This window comes from Sinohyriopsis cumingii, unplaced genomic scaffold (assembly GCF_028554795.1).
Source record: "Sinohyriopsis cumingii isolate HCF-2022 unplaced genomic scaffold, ASM2855479v2 utg000913l, whole genome shotgun sequence".
Classification (NCBI taxonomy): domain Eukaryota; kingdom Metazoa; phylum Mollusca; class Bivalvia; order Unionida; family Unionidae; genus Sinohyriopsis; species Sinohyriopsis cumingii.
Genome location: NW_028315943.1, coordinates 3,617,501 through 3,634,733, shown reverse-complemented (window position 1 = coordinate 3,634,733; position 17,233 = coordinate 3,617,501).

Sequence of the window (17,233 nt, the reverse complement as noted above, 5' to 3'; positions counted from 1 at the left end):
CAGCAGGGTGTGTCAGCACCGCGACATATTTTCATAACACTTCAAGCTAACGCACGAGTAAATAATCAAACCCGATCACATATGATATTTGATAAACTCGCTGTTTCTGGGGTTTCGCTGCGAATAAACGGACATCAAGAACCATCCGAGGATATAGTGATAAATTTTGAAAATAATCAAGTTGCGTGTGCGTATCATCGTCTAATGACATTTATGGGACGCGATCAAAATATTGATACTGGGTTGCAGATATCACAGTTGGATTTTACAACGCTGTATCCCATTTACTACTTTTCGCTGGAACATTTGGATTTAACAAAACAATCTGTCGTTGATATACACTTCAAGGCTAACGTTGGTGAGTTTCCCGCTGCAGTTGTTGGTCCACCTGCAATTCCTGGTGGTTTTAGAGCTGTCGCGGTTATACTCTCCGATAAAGCAATGCTGCTTGAAGGTGTTGGCGGACGAATGAGAGTCATTGACGCTCCAGTCGAGAATATGTAACCTAATTAAATTCAGTCTTTGAAATATAATGTCATACAGTCACGTTAATGTCACCTTGACTTCCGGTCAAACGAAGAAATTGCAATCAAAGAACGCAAGCACGTGCGGGACATCAATAACGTTAAAACGAGATCAGATTACTGGTGGTCCAAACAAGCTGTCGTTGACTAATACTCAGATTAAACATTTTAATAAGGCACTAACAGCAAAAACCGGTGTCCGACTTAATTTCTCTGCTGCAGCTATCAAGGACATGACTAAAACCGGTGGAATATTTCCCCTCATCCCAATACTAGCTGCTGCAATTCCAGGATTACTTGGCGCAGCGGCAAAAGCTGCAGCGTTAGGTGCAGTTGGAACCGCAGCTGGAATGGCACTAAAGAAGGCAACGGGAAAGGGATACAAGAAAAAAAAGGGGAGATCCACTCGCGGATCAGGGCTAAGACTACCAGGAACTCCACCATCATGGTATCCAAAAAAATTCTAACGCCGTTGAGCAATTTTGATTTACTCGATGCTGTTAAAAAATTGCGTATAAAACATTTTAGAGGAGTATTTATGCGAGATCAATTACCGACGCGGCCGAATAATCCAGAAACTGGCATTATCAATCTCGACAACAAAGATGGTCCGGGAACTCACTGGGTTGCTTACGCGATCGATCCACGTGGAATTATCTATTTCGATTCGTACGGTTTAGCACCGCCAGTTGAGTTTCTCAGGTATGTCCGCGGAGTGCCTCGCACTCTCAACAGCAGATTTTTTAATATTCCAGTGTGGCAGTCGACGCTACCAACACAAACATTAATTGATCCGCCCATTTGTGGAAACGAGGTTTTAAATGTTCTTGATGCAATCTCAAGAAATCCAGCAACTCCTCCGCATCGAGTAGTGTATGAATATACCGCATCGAGAAACGCTAGCGTTTCCAATGCTTAGCATTTCTGGAAGTCCAAAGGACTTCTCACGCATTTGAAAAACAGCAATAAGAATAATGGTGGATATTTACGGAAGACCTTTCACAAGAAAAGTCAAACCTGGCACGGATGTTGATCTCTCAAAATATGCGACCCGAGATGAAGTCGATAATCTTTTGAATATAGCTGGAGTTGACCCAGATGAAGTTGCTATTTTTCAGGACAAGCAGGGAAAACTAAGAACGAGCAACATTAAGTTCAATGACATAATTCGCAGAGTTCTTGGAGCTACCAAGGATAACTTCGCCGCATTTAGTGATGGCGGCCGGATCAAGGACTCGAACATATCAATCGCAAGCATCAAAGACAGTATTGATAAAGGTGTTGATAAATGTGTGAAAAAAGCCGGTGACACGATGACAGGCGAACTCAGCATGAATGGAAACAAAATAACCGTACTCAGAGATCCAGCCTCGAACGACGATGCAGCAAACAAACAATACGTCGACGCGCAGTACAAACTCGTTGTTGACCTAGTCAGCGACAAAGTAACAAAATCCGGCGACGTAATGACCGGCGGACTTGACATGAGCGGCAACAAAATAACCGCGTTAGCAAATCCCGAATCCGACCAGGATGCGTCAAACAAACAATACGTGGACATCGTCAACGGTAAACTAAATACGCTGCGTGCAGAGTATGATGTTCACGTGGGCGCGTTTACAAGACTTCGAAGAAACTTCTCAAAAACTGATGAGGCCGTGGATAAGTTCTTTGGGGATCCTCCAGTCGTCGACACGAAACTTTCTGAAATCATACCAAATCTTACTAATAACGCCAACGATATCAATAAGATTAATACCCGGTTAGGTGTAGTCAGAACGGAAAAAAGTTTTTCAGATCAAGTTCAGATAATAGAAAATAACATTAACACGATCAAACAAACACAGCAGAATATAGTATCGGGTATTCCTGAGATCGTTAACAAAACCAGTTTGATTAAAGTTCCCACTGGAGTTACTCCCGGGCATATCACCAACATCGTATTCACGGTATCATCGGGATTCGCAACATGGTCACGACAAAATAACAACACTATCAAATATACAGCAACAGCCACCGGTGTTTACAGGTTGTCTGTGTTTTCAGCCGCTAAATTTGAAATCTTCACAACATATCCTTGGAGACATTCCACCGATAAGTATTCCGGGGTTTGCACTGTAATACTAAACAGCGGAACCGAGGAAACATTTATGCTTGAAGCCGCCGACGATACTTTAACAGCAACATCTTACTGGTTTTGTTTGGAATTCGTCGCTGCAACGCCTCAATTGGTTACCGCGTAATTGAAAATCGGCAGCGATTTTTAAATAAATGTCAACGTTGAAATCCGAAGGATTTCCAGATGCTCAACAATATCGATATAATCAAGTCCGTGAGTGGCAATCTGAGTTAAAAACTGTCATCGAAGTAACCAGTCAAAAAGTAAAAAAATACCGCAGACGCATAACAGTGTTAGACGTTATGGTTTATTCAGTATCCGCCGTTGTTGCATCCGCGGGAGTAATACTATCAGCGGTCACTCCAGTGACTGCAGTAGTCGCTGCCACGATCTCTGTTTCCGCTGCTACAGCAACAGCAGGAGTTTTCGGCATCATAGCAAAAAAAATATCCTCGTGTGCTAACACAAAATTACACGATTACACGACAAAATTAAATACAGCCACGACCGCATACCAGAAATTATCATCGCTGATATCATCATCGTTAGACGCGCAATCCAGCGACGCTGCGTTGATATCAGATTCTGAATTCAAACTAATGTCAGATGTGTACAATGACTATTTGAAAACTAAACAAATAAATAATGTCACTGATGGCAACGCCACAGGAACTGCTTCAGCAAATAGTCACAAACACAACACCGGTAAGGACCACAATGATCTCAGTGTCCTCGACGACACCAGAATTCAGCATTAATTTTCGAACTCCAATTGCCGTGAACGAAATCGCATTAGCAAAGCTCAGTGCGTATCACAGCTGGCCTAATGTCAGAGCGGCATTATTTGGTGGTCAGCAGCCGAATAATTCGTTTGTGTTCGGGAGACCCAGCGCGGACCCGCAACGTGAACTTGAATGGGATACAATTACGCTACCCACTGGGAGTTATCAGATCGAAGAAATCAACGCGGAGATACAACGCCAAATAAAACGAATCACCGGCAAGGAAGCCAAAATATCTGTGACCGCGCACGAACCAACGCTGTCTGCGGTCATTGAAATCTCAACACCGGGATACGCCGTGGATATTTATAGCAGCTCTCTTCGAACAGTATTAGGATGGCCACGAGAACGACCCGAGGTTGAACCGGGTCCACCAAAACCTGAAAAATCGGATTTCGAGACCACGAAGGAAGAACTACACGACCTCGTGTACGGCGAGCATTTATTACTTCCAGATCAATTACGATCAGGCCAAGCCCGGTTTTCAACATCAGATAGACACCCCTTGGATATAATATATACAGCTTTCGAAGACGGGAGATTCCGTGAATACCTTCCAGAAGACATAGAAGCTCATTTTTTTAATCCGATCAAACAAGCACATAAACAACAGCTAGACCTGTTGCGAGTATATTTTCAAGATTATATCTCTGATATAACAAAACCACGCACGAACATTATCACCACCATAGAAAAACTAAACAAACTCGTATCCACGATGGAATTTATGAATCAAAAAGTAATTCAGAATCTACTGGATCACAAAGGCGATTATGGAACCCAAAAAAGATCGAATTTTGCATCCCGATTTGGTATTCCCGTGAAGGATATTTCAGATTTTAAACTTCCTGGATATAACGTGCACACACTGAGAAAATCAGTCCAGGATCTCATCGCGGAATCTTTCGAAGATATTTCTGCCACGTACACGCGAACAAAACCACAACCTGTTATTTTAAGACACGACAACAGTACAGCATCCGATGGCAGACACATCTCACCCGGGATCGTAAATATCACAGATGTTATTGCGGTCAATCTTGTATGTGACGTCATCGACGGCAGTTACAGCGCATCAGATACTACGACGGCCCAACAGGGGTTTATCCTGTATACGTTCACACCAAGAGACCCCCCTGGTTTTCTGATTGTGCAAGAACCAATCAATGTGGTCTATCTGCGGTGTAATAATCCGTGGTTGTCAACGATAAATTTTAAACTCACCGACCAACGGGGGGGGTTGTTGGACCTGCGTGGAGAGACTGTCTCCGTGAACTTACTGGTGAAGTCCTGAAACTCTTCGAGTTTCCACGCTCATGCATAGCGTTTCTCCGGAAGTCCAAGGGACTTCTCATGCTAGCATGAGAAACTCTTCGAGTTTCCACGCTCACGCATTTAAAAAAAAACAGTTGTGTATAATGTGTGAATATATTCACGCACGAGTTCATATTCATGATAAGCAAATTCTTCACGAGGCAATAAAAACCGCATTTCTGGAAGCCCAAGGGACTTCTCACGCTAGCGTTTCTGGAAACTCAAAGAGTCAGCCCCCTAGGGTTTCCCTAGGGGAACAGTATTTCCCCGTTAAAATAATCGTTGACGTGTACGGCGACGAAGACTTCTTGTTGACGTCGTCACAATTAACACAGCTACAGCAAAATCATATGATCACAGCTTGGTGTCAACGAGAACAGATTATGAACTATTCTCATTGTTGTATTGATGTTGAAACGCTTAAGCAAATCCTGGAAGTCTAAGGACTTCTCTGGAAATGCAAAGCATTTCTCATGTAAAACATTTTCAAATCTGAAAACGCCCTTGAGAAGTCCTTTGGACTTCCAGAGAAACTCGAAGAGTTTCCACGCTCGGGCAAAAAAAATAATACACTTTTTTTTTACCGTGGAAATGTGCTTTACACTCGAGAAACTCTTTGAGTTTCCGGGGGGGGGGGGGGCTAGCGTTTCTCAGGTTCTACTTTCACTTTGTGCTGTGAGTCACACGCGGCGGTTTATACTTCCTTGTCGGCCTCGTAGTCACAAATACTAGTATTTTCGTCAGAAATGCAAGGCATTTCCGTGTCTAGATTCTTTATATAACCTTTTAACCGTCTCACTCTGGTGCTAATTAATTTTCGAGTCTCATACTCGCTTGACAATACAAGACGAATCTTCTCAACTGCACGGCACAGTGGAATAAATTCAGATACCTGATTTTCAGTTATCCCGGCAAGTGATCTGTAAATGCGATCTTGCAAACCCTTAATGAACCTATAACACGCGGGGAGATTGTTCTTCCCCGATTGTGATAGCTCATTCAAGGATTCAAAATCTGACATAATTGTTTCAGTGTCTAGTAAAATATTAAAACCTCGCTGTTGTAATTCTTTAATTTCAACAAGTATGGTATTTATATTTTCGTGATTCATATTATTATATATTTTTATATTTTTAAATGCATGAGCGATGCTAGCATCGCCAGAGAAATGCTTTGCATGAGCGTGGAAACTCGAAGAGTTTCTCTGGAAGTCCAAGGGACTTCTCGTGCTAGCATCACCAAAAACAAAAATAAACAGATAGATGATGAGCGGTTATCACTTACTGGGTACTCTTCACCGGCCTACGGTTCTTTCATGAGTCCTTTGTTAGGATTTTTTTTTCTTGGTCTTATATTAGACCTTCGTGTTGTGATTTTTCCCTTAGGCACCTCATGTTACCGTTTATTTTTGGCCAACACTCTTTCTGAATGTTTCTATTGGTGGGCACCCAGGTGACGTAGAGCTTTATGCATCCATCTATCTGTTTATTTTTGGGGGTCACTCACCCCATGAGGAACTTCTAGATCGTCAAATAACGGTCTAGAAGCTCGGGAGGGACGATACAACACAGAACAACCTTTACCTCTGATTCGAGTATGACAGCAAGTAAAGGCACAATGAACATGTAATCTTATCCTAACTTATCCTATGACGACACAAACATGCAGGTGGGTCATTTTCTACGATCAGCAGCAGAGCAAAACCATCCATTGAATCGACCATTGGATGGTGCACAAAAGACACCCGCCATTGGCGGATTTAATTTATGGTTTTGCTTGCGCTGCTGACTTTCGATCGACCCAAAGGTCTTAGGGAGCGATTTCGTATATAACCCAACTGTTACTTGCGAGTTGAAAATTCGCTCTAGCAGTGGGCGGGACTTGTTTAAAATATTTTAATTGTATGTTTTCTCGAGCGCGGTCATATAACAAGCACAGAAGAGCAAAACAGTCGGATATATTCAGTAAAACGAGGATATTGTTTGTAAAAAAATATATATTCTACGGTAAATAAATGATTACATGTTATGAACTCGATAAAATATTTTATCAAGGTGGCTTTCTCAGGGGAGCAAATCCTCTGACGACGACAACTCTGCAAAGCGTTACACACTCGTGGAGGAGTTATCGTCGTTTGTGTCAGCGATAAGAGTTATATAACAGAATGAAATCTTCTGTTTGAGCTTCTTTGAAAATGCTGTTTTGTGGATCCCGGTTGCGACATGCTGTACAGAAGGTGGACAAATACCGAAATACCTACCGGCGGCGTTTATTGACTGGAATACAATTTCTTCACCTGCGTTTATAGATTTAATAGCTCTTCTTGCAACTGTTTTACAACGCCCTGTGTTACCCAGCAGGCAGTTCTTGCTCTGAGTGACCACGCGAAGATTGTTTATAGAGTTATCAAGTATGTTACCGTTAATGTGATCAATGACAAAACCCTTAGGGATCACTCCAAAGAAACATTCATAGACGAAACGATGACATAAATACCTCTTTGAGCACGTGGCAGTAAATCTTAAATAACCAGAATTATCAACTGTACCAACTTGTTTCCTCAGCCTGTAGTTTCTCACTATGCCATCTCGGTTTGCCTCATAATTTGGAATAGTTGGATGTGCAACAAATTCTTGTTCGGGAACAAATTCTTGTTCGGGGACGAATTCTTGATTCATTATACTATAAGCAAATCATTTGTCTAATTCATAATTTGTCTGAAAACTTATTTATGTAATCACGCTCCGAGAACGTGTTCGAGTCTGGATTTTTTTTATCATAATACCGTTTTAGTTCTCGATAGCGTTTCCCCCCACACGCTGAACATAATTGCGTTTTTCCTCGTACTCCAATGCCGCATCTGATACACGGTATCGGTCCTAGACTCCCACCGCGGACCTGTTGAGCATGTTGTCCACAGTATTCGCCTCTGCAACGTTTGCTACACGGCGCTGATAAATTTAGTTTAATCCACTTGCATTGGTGCATATAATATATTTGTCTATTTAAATACTTGTCTTAATTATAATAATGAGTTTTGAAAGACTATCCAGAATAAAACCTGGAAATCTCCAATTTCCCCGAGGTCGATTCGATCTTGACCGGTTAACCGGTGATGTACGACGACGAGAACTCGCAGCGGTAATTGGTGTTATCAAGAACGCCAAAGAAGAGTTTCGTCGTGATGGTGCCGCACATGTGTGGTCTTCGTATAAAATCATTTCTGAAAATGCCATCATTGATGGTACCATCAACGATACAATCGCGTCGAACATAATTGGGTATCTCGATGATAAAAAATATTTCATACAGATAAAATTTATCGTTGGCGTCGACGACACGGAAACAGGTGAAACAACGTGGATTATCAGAGACAAACTAGACCCTATTCTTGATGCCCGGCGGGGGAAAACCGTCGTCGTAACCAAAGACTCAAACCCGGGAGTACTTGTTGGGATTGATACACCGTATTATGCCAGAGCGTATCCTGTGACCGCAGTCATTTATGGAATTTATCCGATGAAGAAACCACGCGTTGATAAACTCAAACCGATGAAGATGTCAGAGTCATTGATAAAATCCACAGGGTTGAATTGTGTAGCCGAGCGAGTAATGGAACATTTTAAAAATGCAATGCGAGGAAACGGCCTAACACCGCTAAGACAGACTAAAATAGCAGCGTGGGCGGCAAAAGTAGTGGATGAAGGAGCGTCAATAAATGATGTTGCCGAGCTCGAACGATTACTAAAATTTCCTATAACGGTTTCATCGTTGACCGGTGAGGTATTGTACAAGAGTAAATATGATTCCCGTGGAGCACCAATAACTATTATCGATCATAACAGTCACGCCTGGACTGACTCGGTTAGGATATTTCCTCGAGATCGTGTTGTAAAGTATTATCCGGAATTGGAAAATGCTATCATGGGAACCACTAGTGGTGAAACTCGAAGCGTTTCCATGTTTGATTTTATTTATCAGATAAGTAAAACCGATCCAGTGTCGGTGTGGTTATTCCGAAGTGACCTCGAGGGAGAGTTTGATCAGTTTGTGAAACCCAACGGGGAGGTATACAGAACGGCGGCATTACATCACGAAATGAAAAAACTCGCAGAAAAATATCATGCGACGAACACTGATACGTTACTGACGCAGTGTTTTACTGTCCCGGGTGTTGTCACGCATATAGCCCGAGAACGAAATTCATGGAGACCAACCCCGAAGAGTTTTCTCGAGGATATTCAACAGAGCTGTATCGAATACGGACACGGTGGTTTGTGGAATACCCAGTATGATCACCGCGATATGATATCCGTGGATATGACGGCGTGTTATCCAGGAAGTTTTCTTGGGCGGGGGGAATGTAGTGAGTATTTTAAACGGTTTGGTCATATTACAAGCTCGATGACAAGAGTTGCCATAAACGGACCATTGCCTGATTTTGACCTGACCGGGGTTGCTTGTGTGTCGTCGTTTAAACTCGCTACGGGTTTACATCCTGTGTGTTATGCTTGGTTTGGTAAACATTTCGTTGAGAAGCGATGGGCACCGATAGTGTTATTGCGATACATGCTTGACAGTCGAATACTGCTGTCGCTGACGGTCAGTGAAGCGATTATATGTTATTGTCGTCAAACCGAAGTTTGGTTGCCAACTCCGCAAGTCACCGTAGAAATTGAAAATTTCCGAGAATATCCAGAATCGTTTATCGACACTATCATCGAAAGAGCTCCCCGAACTGATGAAAGCACCGCAAAAGATCTAGGACGAAGAATAATAGGAAAATTTACTCAAGGTGGAGCGTATGATCATAAACTACATCATAGTCGATTAATCATGGACGAGGCCGAATTGGATCTTATTGTCGCTGATGCCGCCACGAATAATACGTTTTGTACCCGCGAAGATGTGTTTTTGTCAAACGGGGAAAAATTAGGAACTGTTTTTAGTTATATCGACGGAGAATCATCTCAGTACACACATTTGAGATCTTCGATGCTAGCTTATGTATCAATAAACCTATTGTCGATGATTAATAGGTTTCCCGTTGACGCAGTGAGAGTTGCAACGGATTCATTCTATATCGATAAAAAACACTTAGCGGCGTTGAATAAGGTTATACCGAATGATCCATCGTGGGGTTCATGGAGAATAAAAAATGAAATGTTGCATGGATATTGTGAATCGGCTGATGTTGAAATCGAGGATGAATATCGCGGCGCAGAAATATCTGGGAAATTTTCAATTTCTACGACAACTTCGCTGCCGCCGGTGCACGATCCTGTTGTGAGACATAGAACAGTTTATCTCAACGGGGCTGGTGGTTCCGGTAAGACAACTCGCGCGATAGAATTATTTAGAAACTCTGACATGATTGTGCTAACACCCACACATAGACTTGCCAGGGAGATGCGACAACGGGATGTTAACGCGTGTACGTATCACAGTTTTTTCAAATACAGCGGCGGCACATGGACTCCTACGCGAATGGGAACGAAGTATATCCCTGGAATAATAATCTGGGATGAGATAGACACTGTGCCGTTGGATACATTAAAACAGTTTCTGGATTGGTTGCTAAAGAAAAATACCGCAGTGGTGATGTGCGGCGATCATGGTCAACCACCGCCATTTACAGGTGAATCTCCACACACGTGGCTGAAAACTTTTGTAGATTATTATGAGGAAATAACTAACGATGTTAGAGCACTCGATGAAACGCTGAAAGAGTTTAAGGCGTTGATCAGGCTACAAACCAATAAAGTCCAGTGTGAGATAATGCGTGAAATAATTCCAGAGACTTCGCTGAGCGACTTTTGGGAAACGTGGAAACCAGGTGATTTAATTGTGGCAAGTAGAAAGATAGTCAGGGACACACTTCAGCAGCGGTTATTTCAGTTACATCAGAAGAAATTTCCAATGCTGGTAGTGCCATTGTGTTATAGACCAGCTGATACGCGATTGCAGAATACCGACGTTGATATACCTGGGAGATCGGAAAAACAGAATTTAGTATTAAATGATATTGTCACAGTTGATATTGATGCTGTTGAACAGGCACTGAAAATGAGCAAATCCCCGTGGACGCTAGGATACGCTATGACCATCCACAGTTCGCAGGGACTAACTATTTCAGATACAACAGTTTGGATTGTTGATGATCGCATCGAGTGGTCAAATTTAGTTTATTTAGCCGTGTCAAGAGTAAGAAGGATAGGTCAGTTACGAAGAATTGTATTAGATGATGTTATCAACGACAGCATCAACAGCTCAATCGCTGATGATACAATAAGAAAGAAATTAGCCGGTTACAAACAGAGCGACAAAAAAAATGGCAACGAGTTTGATCTCGACGAAACATTTATTATACAATTACAACAACAGCAGAATAATCACTGCGCGAGTTGTAATTGTTTATTGCTGTGGCAGTATTCGAAAAATAATCCAAGGCAATTTACCTTAGATAGAATAGATAGTAATCGCGGTCATACGCGTGAAAATGTGATGTTGACCTGTCTTGAGTGTAATCGACGCAGAGGTACTGCTGCAGTTATTTAAGTGATCGAGGTGGTAATTGTGTATCCGTGGGAATCACCTGAAGTTGCTCGCGTGTGAATCCGCGTTGAGGAGCAGTCGAATCTAATCTGTAGATTGCGTTTCTCCCAGTTGATCTGGTTATGCTGGATATCTGGTGTGTGGTAACACTCCATATAGGATCAGTTGCCCTTTTTTTTCCTCCTTCGAGTTCGCCGGGTTCGTATAAATACCTAACGGTGACATTACCCAGCAACGGGGACGCTAGCGTCGTTGGCTGCGTTGAAACACGTTCACTGACGCGGGGTATATATTTTTTTGTGATTGCATTTACAGGTCTCATGTTTGTTGTTCTGGTAATTTCATTATTCAGTGCGGCTATCACGTTTGGCAGTCTTGCAACCCATTCACGAGATCTCGTATCGTAAATGAATTCCCTCGCGTACTGGTATCCGAATAATCTCTCAGCGAGTGTTCTATTAAATCGCTCAACAATTGCCTGATCCCGATGAATTTCAGTATGTCCTCGTCGTATGGTAACGTTATGCTGCTTTGTCAGTGATGATACCGCGCCCTGAAATTCCTTGCCAGGATCAACTTGTAATAATCGTGGCCAGTTTAGAGGTCCTCGCTGATAAATTCGTTTGAACGCAGAAGCAACTTCGGACGCTGTTTTAGTCGCTAACGGTTCTGCTTCTTTGTATCTACTGGCAACATCAACTACTGTTAGCGCGTATTTGTATATTTTTCTACGGACAGTATCATGAGGCAGGAATAGTATGTCAGCCTGATGAACTTCATTGGGGATACTAACATTAAAATGTGCAAAATTGATTTGTCGAGGTGGTGGTAAGTAGATTTGCCATATTGCTTGTTTTGACAGCCAATTTTTGGCAACCTTGCGTGTTACTGATGCCGCGTTGGCGAGTTTATTAATTGCTGAGTTACCTCTCCAGTATCCGATTGGAGAATAATAAATCGCTTGCATGGAAACACTAGCGTTGGAAGTCCTTGGACTTGTCTGCATCGTTATTAATTATCCAGCGCCTAATGCTAATTTAGATTTCATCGCTGATCTTACTAACCAATTAGCGAGTGACTCCCTAAATGATTTATTTTTTATGGCGCTTAGTGCATGAATTAATTTCACATCCGCGATATGCCTGTCTTGCAGATCTTTACTTCGATAAGCAACATCATGCATGTGACACGCTGCGTCGATAGCGTTTATCGGATACTCTCCCGGTTTTGGTTTAGACTGTTCATCAAGTCTGATATCTAGTCGTGTCCCTGGACCGCAGTAATTGTATCCTGGGAGATGTTTTTCTCCGGGATATTTAGCCCAAGGGGTACCTGGAAGTCGTCCGAGGGTTGCTGCGATGTCACCTCCGCCGACTTTGTCAGGCTTTTTTTTTGAAATCTAAATTTTTTTGTGCCACATCGCGCACACTTACCAGAAAGTGCTTGTCTGTTATTTTTTGTTGTAATGGTTGTTAGATCATTCGTAGGGGTTTGTGCCTTACACTTCACACAATATAGATCCATAATTATTATTCCTTATATACAAATGGAGATCACTGATTTTTCTGCGACGCGAAGGAAAGAACCAGTCAAGCATAATTCAGTGCTACCAAACTCTATTAGGATGATCATCATAGGACCGTCAGGATCAGGTAAAACACAGCTGTTGCTGAACATGATAATGAAGTGGATGAAATGGGACAAACTATACTTGATAGCTCCGTCTGTGGATGATCAACGTTGTTATGATGTTATAAAAGATTTTAATGAGAGTGCAAAAGCGCTGAGTGAAGACGGCGAGGATGTTGTTGAATTTATAACTGATATCGAAGAAGCTCCGTCCGTGGAAGACCTCGACGGGGAAATAAATAACCTAGTAGTGTATGATGATGTGATGCTGGACAAGCAAAAAAATCCTGCAAGAATATTTTCACGAGGTCGTCATAAAAACACTGATGTCATTTATGTTACTCAACGTTACACACAAATACCAAAAGTAATCAGGGATAACTGTAATCTTCTTGCTGTGTTTAATGGAGTTGATGTTCACACGCTGAGAAATATTCATCAGACATGGTGTAGCGGCGATATGGATATTAATAAGTTTAAGAATTTCTTTAGTCGCGCTCAAAGAAACCAGCACGGATTTGTAACAATAAATTTACACGACCCGCGTACACGATACCGCGTCGGCCTTGATACACTATTTGTGACATAAAAATGTTTTCTTGGAAACTCATTTCGTAGAGCAGCAGAGGGGGCGCAAACTACACCTGATTTTCAATGATACCTCACCGTGGAAATTATGTCGGATACGAGTCGGATTTATTGAAGTAACTCGCGTTATGTCAGCGGGCGGCGACAAAGCATTTTCAAGGACATTTTTTTTTGTCCTGTATTCTGAATAGAAGGGTTTATTTCGTCGAAATAAGCCCTCTATCGAGGAATAGTTTCCTGGAGGGGTTTATTGTGAAAATAGTTTCGGTCTGTTCGCCCCCTCTGCTGCTATATCTGCAAATGATTCACCACCGCCCCTCTGCCATGATGCGACGTTAATGTTTGTGTGACTGTTTCGTTTATCTGCCCTTGTCTTATGTACTATCAAGTGCAATACCATTAGCACCTTTCCTTTAAAGTAAGGTGTAAGCTGCATCACAGCTTTTAGTCCTAATTTGCTTCTTCTACAATAAATTTTAATTTTAATTTTTACCAATAATTATTTTCGTTTGTTGAAATTATTTTAAAATTATAGTTTTAATCTACATAGACACCAGGTTCACTTTCAATCACTGCCTTTAAAAAAGGCTTTGCTGGTTCATACATTAAGTTATGTGCTGGGTCCATTGAAACACCCTAAACCACTCTAAACAACTCCAAACCATCAAAATATCCAAGCCCTCTCGTAACTCTTACATAACATGTATAAAAATATTTTTACATAATTTACTGGAAATAATAATAATAATAATAATAATAATAATAATAATAATAATATAAAGCGCTTCATATTTTATAAATCTCTGAACGCTTTACAACATCAAGTTATTACATAAGAGCAAAAGAACAGTTTGCATGCAGACAACATAAAACAAATGTCTCACAAGAACTGTAAAAACAAATGAATTATTACAAAAGCTAACAACATGAAATATATAAATGGGTTTACAAAAGTAACCTAAAACCTACAGATGAGCTTGCAGAACAGTTTCAATCTAAAACTAATGACAATTGGTTGAATTAGGGTATAGTGCTGTATCTTTTTAAAAAAAAATCTCAAAGCACTTTACAAAAAATTTACTTAGAAGTACATAAGTATAAACATAAAAGAAGAAAAAAACTTAAAAACAAAAGAAAATAAAGCGACCATTGGACTATTACAAACAAATAAGTGAAGGTTTAATTTTTCGTGTAAGTACAATACAAAATGACAGCATATTCGCTAAGACCATTCCTGTAGGTATTCTAACAAATATCATGGTACTGTTTTTCGAAGCTTTGAATTCCTTTTGTAAGTATCTACTGCAGTCACTTGACATTATATCGTTAATACCAAAAGTAGTATTACAATTTATGCAATCTACGGCAAATGAAAGTTCAGTTTCGAAATAACATTTTATATTACAAGTATGGTCAGAGAAATGAAAATCATTTGCTTGTAACTATTCTTATAAAATAAAATAAAAAACTATTAAAAATTGCTACTTGATTTTAATGCCAAGTCAAATGATAAAAAAGTACATTATATCAACTCTACCTTTCATTTACTCTTTCATTCAGCGGTAGCTTTCGCTGCCTTTGATTTGTATGCTGTTCCATTTGCTTTATGTCCAACAAAGTACTTTAAGTCGCTTGATTGGATAAAACGTACTTTAGTTTTGTGTTTGTTATCGGACAGGACATTTTTTAATAGTTTTGTCTTGTATTCCTCCCATGTGCACCTCAACGGTACATCATGAATTGAATAATGCTGTTCATGTATGTCGAGGCGATAATGTCCACTTTCGTGTAGTCCCTAAGGTCTACTTCAGTTACTCTGTCCAATTTTTTAATGAGCTCTGCGTGTGTTTAGGAAGTTTTAAGTATATTATTCACTTATTCTGCATTAGTATTGGTCCAGACTTTATTCAAGTGATTTCTTCTATTTGGTTCAAAGATATAGATTTTGAGTCTGCAAATACTCGGCAAAGACATGATAAGTGTCCCTTATTCAAATTATATGCACGACTTTCAAAATCAATTGTTATTTATGCATCTATATTACTGTCAGTCACAACAAGTTTATTAATAATACGTTCATCTTCATTTTTCCACCCCAGCTTTGTTTTTCAAGTAATACTTGATCTTATTTTCGAGATTCTTGTTGCATGAACAGAGCGTTACCCTTGGAAAGACGTGTTCAATAGCTTTTGTCAGCGCCTTTTCAAATTCGATATTTTCGGAAATTCGGAGTTCTACATCTTCAGCTCTCGCAGTCCAGCTATGTAACAACATGTTCAAGCAAGTCTTTATAAGTTTTGTATGAGGCGTCATTGTGAAGAAAGATTGGTCCTTAGAAGATTGGATTTTCCTGTTGTTGGGGTTGTTTATTTTTGGGGTTAGTGTTGTTATATGTGATGAGAATGGTTCTTGGAAACAATTATTGTGCGCTAATATTAACCGTTCTGTCTATTGAAACTGGCTGGCACTTCGCATATTTCATGAAATGTGTGACGACTTTCATCTAAAGTGAGGTATAACCGATGGCCGATGGGACTTTATCTTTGTGATGAATAATTCTTTGAAGGAAAGGGTGGCAATTTATCATTCCAATTACTTCCAGCAGCTCATCGGCAGTGTTGGCCTTGTTTGACATAACTTTCTTGTCCTTTTTCTGGTCAAAGTACGTTTTATTTCTGACAATTTCGTAACCACATAAACACATGAGTGAGTCATCTTTTTTAGTTCTTGGTAGACATGTGTCAGTTTTAAACAAAAGTTTTTAATCTGCTCAATTACTTTGTCAAATGTTTTGGATTTATTCGTACAAAGCCATTCATGCCGTCGAGTTACCGTGTAGGATTGTTTTTGTTGGATGGAATCTTGATGTATTTATCTAAATCGACATTTCCAAAAGTTGCGACATTTTTCCTAACAAAATAAAACATTCTCTTCTTAAAACTGGAATATGTCTTGTGCTTGCTATAATATCGACTAAGAATGACAACATCGTGTGTGTGTATGTGTGTGAGATTTGGGTTTTTAACGTAGCTTTAAAAAAATTTCAGTCATATCGCTACGATGTCTGCAGTGTGGCAGTTTATAGTGATGTCTAGCACTGGGGCATCATGCCGCAGACATGTAGTATGATGTCCCACCCAGTCACATTATCCTGACACCAGGCCGACCAGTCCTAACACTTCCCTCTTAATGCTGAGCGCCAAGCGAGGCAGTTGTTAGTACACGACCTGCCGCATCCGAGTGAGGACGCACTAACCACTAAGCCACCGGAGCAGTACTACAACATCGCCATCACTTGACTGTGGAGAATGTGGTACACATATGACGTATCCTTTCCGACTCCGTTTGCTGCAGTACATTTTGTTTGTATATGCGACGCAGTCCACTGCTTTCTAGAACATATTCCATTTTTGCGGTATTTCCTTCGTTAAAATCTCATACTCCACATTCATCATAGAATTCACGTTTTTTTTGTTTGTTTTTTTTTGTGAGAACTGAGCCGTCTTATGTTTCTTGCATAGTCGACAAGCAGATATGTTAGATCTGTTGCCATATGGAATATCAGTTCGTACAATATCTTTTGAACCAAGAGACCACACACTTTATCGACTGAAAGCCATTTTTCAGCTGGTAAGGGTTTATGAATATTTGGTAGCGGTGAGGACAGGATCTTTAATTCTGGACAGGAGTCTGAAATTTTCTTATTAGCGTCTGTTTCAGAG